This window comes from Chrysochloris asiatica, unplaced genomic scaffold (genome assembly GCF_000296735.1).
Source record: "Chrysochloris asiatica unplaced genomic scaffold, ChrAsi1.0 scaffold00047, whole genome shotgun sequence".
Taxonomy (NCBI): domain Eukaryota; kingdom Metazoa; phylum Chordata; class Mammalia; order Afrosoricida; family Chrysochloridae; genus Chrysochloris; species Chrysochloris asiatica.
Genome location: NW_006408565.1, coordinates 2,676,864 through 2,683,428, shown reverse-complemented (window position 1 = coordinate 2,683,428; position 6,565 = coordinate 2,676,864). Strand labels below are relative to the sequence as shown.

Genomic DNA, 6,565 nt, shown 5'->3' with positions numbered 1-6,565 from the left:
GTTGGCTGTATGTAGATGGGTTAATTTCTGGATTCTCGATTCTCCATTTAATTTTTGATGGCTTCCAATTTTCCTAGATTTATACTTATAATCATAGTTACCAATTATTAATATATGTTTACAGTGGTTTCTTCTCATTTTGTATTGTGTGACATCAGCAAATGAATGTCCAGAGAGCTTTCCTTCATCCATGTCCTTAGAGTCATTTCTGCTTTGAGGCGGCAGCTCTTCCTCAGTGGTATTTTGGGTACCTTCCATTTCTTAGGGACTCAGAAATGGACTGCCTCTTCCATTTATCTAGTCTGTTCTTTGTCTGGCAGCTGTGTTGAAACCTGTCTACCGTGGATGACACTCTGGCATAGCTTCCAGCATCAGAGGAACACACAGGCCACCACAGTATAACAGAACTGACAGATGTGTGGAACTTCCAATAATAGTTGTCCATTTTGTGATGGTTTGTATATCCTTCCTAGGTTTTATACCTATTCTGGTGTGATACTGTATGATCAGCACTAGACTAGTAACCACAGGGTCTGTGGTTCAAACCCACTAGCTGCTGGTCTTTGGAAGCCTGATACAGGATCACTATGAGTCAGACTCCACTTAGAAACAACTACATGCCTATGAATATAGCTATACAGCAAAAGATAAAATAAATGGGACTTCATAAAAATTTAAAACCTCTGTTTATCAAAAAAGTGAAAAGATAAGCTTCTAACTGGGAGAATATCTTCAAAAACCGTATGTCTTACAGGAACCTAATAACCAAAATTTATATAAAACTTTGACAATTTAACAACAAAAAATACAATAACCTAATCTTAAAATAAGCAATGGACTTGAATAGACATAACTAAAGAGGACATTCATATGTCCACCAAACACATATAAAGAAAGTCTGTATCATTAAATTTTACTGATGAAAATTCAAAAACTGCTGTAACAGTATATCATCGGTGAACTGCCAGAGCTTCATGCCAGATTCAGACGAGGATGTGGTACAAGGGATATCATTGCTGATGTCAGATGGGTCTTGGTTGAAAGCAAAGAACTAGAAAGATGTTTACCTGTGCTTTATTGACTATGCAAAGGCTTTAGACTGTGTGACTCATGGACAAGCTCTAGAAAACAGTGGGAAGAGTTGGTATTCTAGAACACTTCATTGTGCTTATAAGGAATCTGTACCTAAACCAAGAGGCAGTCATTTGAACAGAACAATGGGACACTGAATGGTTTAAAATCAGGAAAGATGTGCACCAGGGTTGTATTCTTTCATTATACTTGTTCAGTCTGTATGCTGAGCAAATAATTTGAAAAGTTGGATCATATGAAGAAGAGTATGTCATCAGGATTGGAGGAAGATGCACTAACAGCCTGCAGTGTACATATACAACCTTGCTTGTTGAAAGCAAAGAGGACTTAAAATATTTACATGAAGATCAAAAACCACAAACAACCTCAATGTAAAAAAAAATAAAATCCTCATCCTTGGACCAATAAATATCATCATGATAAATGAAGAAAAAAATTGAAGTTGTCAAAGACTTCATTTTGATTGGATCCACTGTCAACACTCATGGAAGCAGCAGTCAAGTAATCAGTGATAGATTACATTAGGCAAATCTGCTGCACTATAAGTGTTGAAGAGCAGAGGTGTCAGTTTGATGACTAAGGTGTGCCTAACCCAAGCCATCTAAAACCAACATCAAACAACAATTTCCTTTTCTTGCCTTATAGCTCTGGCTAAGACTTCCAGTGCAATATTTATGTTGTCTGTTTGTTTTGTATATATGCCCTTAATTATGTTGAGGAATTACCCTTCTATTCCTATTTTGACTGACTGGAAATGCTTTTTCTGCATCCATTGATACATACATTCGTGGGTTTTTTTCCTTGTTTTATTTATGTGGTGGATTTTTGATACTTTGTTGGATTATATTGGCTAAGATTTTGTTGAGAAATTTTGCATCTATGTTCATGAGGGATATTGGCCTATAATTTTCTTTTTTAGTTATATCTTTGCCTGGTTTTAGTATCAGAGTTATACTTGCTACATAAAATGAATTGGGAAAGTTTTCCATTCTTATGTATATTCTGAAATAGTCTGAGTAGAATTGTTAGGTTTTCTCTGAATGTTTTTTAGAATTTGCCAGTAAAGCCATCTTGGCCGGGGCTTGTGTCAGTTGAGAGGTTTTCAGTGACTTAATCCGTTTCTTCCCTTGTTATACTTTTCCAAGTTTTTGTGTTTCTAGAAATTTGTCCATTTTTTCCTAGATTTTCAAATGTGTTTGAATACGATTCTTCATAGTATTCTGTTATTATCCTCTTTTTTTCTTTTTTTCTGGTGGCTGTAGGATTACTTTACTGCTCTTTTTTAAATGGTGGATGTTGGTTAATGTGTTGATTTTGGTTCTGCGTTTTGGATGTGTGTGTTTACAGCTATAAATTTCCCTCTGAGTGAGCACTGTTTTTGCTGTGTCTCAGAGGTTTTGGTATGTTGTATTTTCATTCTCATTTGACTCTAGGAATGTTTAAAATTTCTTCTATTATTCAGTAACTTTTAAACAGATTGTGTTATTCAAATTCCATGTAATTGATTGTGTTTTTCCTTGATCTTCCTCTTGTTGATTTCTAATTTTACAGCATTGTGATCTGAAAAGATGTTTTGTAGTGTTAGATGTTTTTAAATTTATTGAGGCTTGCTTTGTGGCCTAACATGTGGTCTCTTCGAGAATGTTCCATGTACACTAGAAAATATGTATATTGTGATGTTGGTTTGAGTGCTCTGTGTATATCTGTGAAGTCAAGTAGGTTGATTGTGTTGTTTAATTCTTCTGCATCTTTGTTGAGTTTCTTTCTAGTTGTTCTGACATTCATCAAAAGGTATATCAAAATCTCCTATTACTGCTTCTAACTGTAAGGTCAGCAGTCCAAATCTACCAGTCACTCTTCGGGAGAAAAATGAGGTTTTCTGCTCCTGCAAAGAAACAGCCTTGGAAACTCTGTACAGGGTTACTATGTGTTGGAATGACTCAACAACATGCAACCACCACCACTACTATTATTGGTAGAGTAGAGTTTGATTTATGTATTTTGAGGCTGTTTCATTGGGAACATAGATATTTATTATGGTTATGTCCTCTTGTTCAATTCATCCTTTACTCATGAGATAGTATCCTTCTTTGTCCCTTATGCTGTTGTTTTGCCTTTATATCATTTTATCAGAGATGAATATTGTCACTTCTGCCTCAGTTTTTATTGCCATCAGTGTGATATATTTTTTCCCATCCTTTGATTTTTTGGCCTATTTTTGTCTTTGTATGTAAGGTAGGCAGCATGTTGAATGATCTTGCTTTCTTGTCCATTTAGCTATTCCCTTTCTCTTGACTGGCACATTAGTCCATTCTGTGTATTTATTGATAGGTATAATTGATTAATAGGAGGCCTGGTGTGCCACTGTAGGAAAACTTCTCAACTGTGATGTAGGCTTGAACCACAAGGTCGCAAGTTCAAACTCACCAGCTGCTCCATGGAAATCGTGTGCAGGGTCACTATGCGTCGGAACCTACTCTATAGTACAAACAACACCAACAAAACAAATTTATTGCTGTCATTTTGCTATGTGTTTTTTTGTGGTGTCGCAAGTTTCTTTGTTCCACATAAATTTCTGTGCTAAGTTGTTTTTTTTTTTTTTAAGACTTTTATTGTGGATTAAATGAAAGTTTACAAGGCAGGTCATCAATTTTACATTCAACAATGTTTCATTACAATGATTATAATCCCCTCCATGTACCATAAGTTAACAGTATTTCTCTCTAGCCACCTTAGCTTTTTTTTAAAGAAAACAAAAACATTCAGGCATATATAATAATTTATACCTCCAAGGGGCACATTCTGCAAGTCTGCCTCCTGGCCACCAGCTCTTAGTCCCTCTCTTCCAATGAATCTAGAGTCCTCAGCTGCTCCCTCTCTCTATGTCCCATCTCTGCCTTTGTCTCTTACATAGCCCATGTGAATCTGTACCATCAGTCTGTCTGTCTCTCCAGAGCTGTTTGCAAAAGTTCAAAATGGCCACGCCACGTCTGGCCACAGTCTGTTTACCAGTTAGCCTCCTTATTTGACTGCCCCTGCTCAGCCTCTCTTCCCAGGAGGTATTCAATCTACTTCTCTAACCTTTCCTCGGAAGCTCATGGATTGTCTTCTGTTTCACTTGGTCATTTGTATAAAACAAATGTACGATGTAAACTTGATATAAATAGATATCTGTATAAATGCCAACTAGTTAAAAAATGTGTAACATTGCTAATAGCTCAGAAGCCTCCATATGTCCCTTCTTGGTCACAACTAACTCTCCCCACTCCAGAGAGAACCAAAATGTATAATTCCTTCCTGTACTTCATCATAATCTAACTACCTAAATATACATATTTGGGATAAAAATTTAGCTTTACTTAAAGTCAGGTATACATCAGGGTTTTCTATCCTTTTACTGTACTTACTCAGTTTGTATGTTTAGCAAATAATCCAGGAAGCTGGACTATGAAGAAGAGCATGGCATCAGGATTGGAGGAAGACTCGTTAACAATCTAATATGTAGATGACACAACCTTGAATACTAAAAGGGAAGAAGACTTGAATCACTTACTGATGAAGATCCAACAATACAGCCTTCAGTATTGTTGGAGAAAACAAAATTTATATAGAGAAAACAAAAATCCTGGATTATTTGCTCAGCATACATTTTTAATGGAGTCCTGGTGTGGTACTGTAGGATAAGCACTGGACTAATAATCACAGGATCAGCGGTTCAAATCCACCAGCTGCTACTGGCAAACCCTATGTAGGATCATTGAGTCAGAACTGAACAACAACAATAACATTGAATAAGTACAGGGATAGGGTATAACCCTGACTGTCACTTTTACTGATTTTAAGCTATTAATTATCCCCTTGTTCTTTTCAAACAATTGCCTCTTGGATTATGTTTAGGTTCTGCATGAGCACTATTAAGTGTTATGGAATTCCCATTCTTTGAAAATTTATTCATAGTTTGTTATGATCTATACAGTCAAATGCCTTTGCAGACTCAAGTAAATATCTGTCTGACATCAGCAATGATATCCCTTGTTCCATATCCTCTTAATACAGTTTAACTTTCTGGCAGTTCTCTGTTGATCTGCTGCTGCAGTCGTCTTCTTCTTCTTCTTTAATCTTTAGAAAACTGTCAATTATGTGTGATAGTAATGATACTGTTCAATAATCTCTACATTCCAGTTGTTCACCTTTCTTTGTGATGGGTATGAATATGGGTTTCTATAGATTGGGCATCACTGATGGCGTCAAGTGTGACAGCGGTAGTGAGGTTGGCCCAGGATCAGACATTGTTTGTTCTGCTGTGCATGGGGTCGCTATGAGTCGGTTCTGACTCGATGGCACCTGACAACAACAACAACATAGATTGGGAAGGTATTCGTGTTTGAATTTTTTTTTGGCATAGATACTAGTGATTGGTTCTAGTGTTGCATCAGTTTGCTGAAATGTTTCAATTGATATTCCTTTAATTCTTGGAGTCTTGTTTCTCACTAATGCCTTCAGTGCTGCTTGGCCTTCTTTCTTCAGTACCATGAGTTCTTGATCTATGCTGTCTCTTGAAATAATTGAACATTGACCCATTCTTTTTATTACAGTGACTCTGTATTCCTTCTATCTTCTTTTGATGCTTCCTGCATCATTCAATATTTTGCATTCGATATTTATTTTAGAATCCTTCAGTATTACAAGTGAAAGCTAAATTTTTTGTTTTTTTTCCAGATAGGATAATATCCACATGACTATAAATAAGACCAATTAATATAACTATTATTAAAATATATGCACCAACCATTAAAACCAGTGAAGATGAAATTGAAGAATTCTACCAACTTCTTCAAATTGAAATGGATCAAACATGCAGTCAAGATGTATTTGATCTGGTGATTGAACTGGTGATTGGAATGCAAAGGTTAGAAACAATGGGGAAGGATCATTAGTTATAAAATTTGGCCATGGTGATAGAAATGATGCTGGAGCTCGCATGATAGAATATTGCAAGACCACTGATTGGTTCATTGTAAATACCTTTCTTTAAACAACAAAAAAGACGACTATACACAATGGACCTCACCAGATGGAATACACAGAAATCAAATTTACTACATCTGTAGAAAGAGACATTGGAAAAGCGCCATAGCATTAGCCAAAACAAGGCCAGGGGCAGACTGGAAGAGACCATCAATTTCTTGTATACAAGTTCAGGCTGAAGCTGAAGAAAATTAAAACAAGTCCACGAGAGCCAAAATAATGACCTTGAGTGATGGCAGAGACGACAATATGGAGAGATGGAGCAGCTGGGGACTTTGGAGCCGGAGAGGGAGAGGGCCTGTGTGTTGATGACCAGGGGGCAGGCTTGCAGGGTGTACCCTGTGGCTGGTGTATGATGCATGGAGGGGATTGTAACCATGGCAAGGAAATGATATACAATGGGATCAGTGTGAAGCTAATGTTTTCCCATGTAAACTATATGCTT

General features: G+C 36.7%; 1 protein-coding gene across 1 annotated transcript in view; it reads left to right on the top strand.

Annotated features, from left to right (window-relative positions):
• The window catches only part of HDAC1 (histone deacetylase 1), a 50,977-nt gene that overhangs the window by 24,797 nt on the left and 19,615 nt on the right, over positions 1-6,565 (top strand). The gene's annotated exons all lie outside the window — the stretch shown is intronic.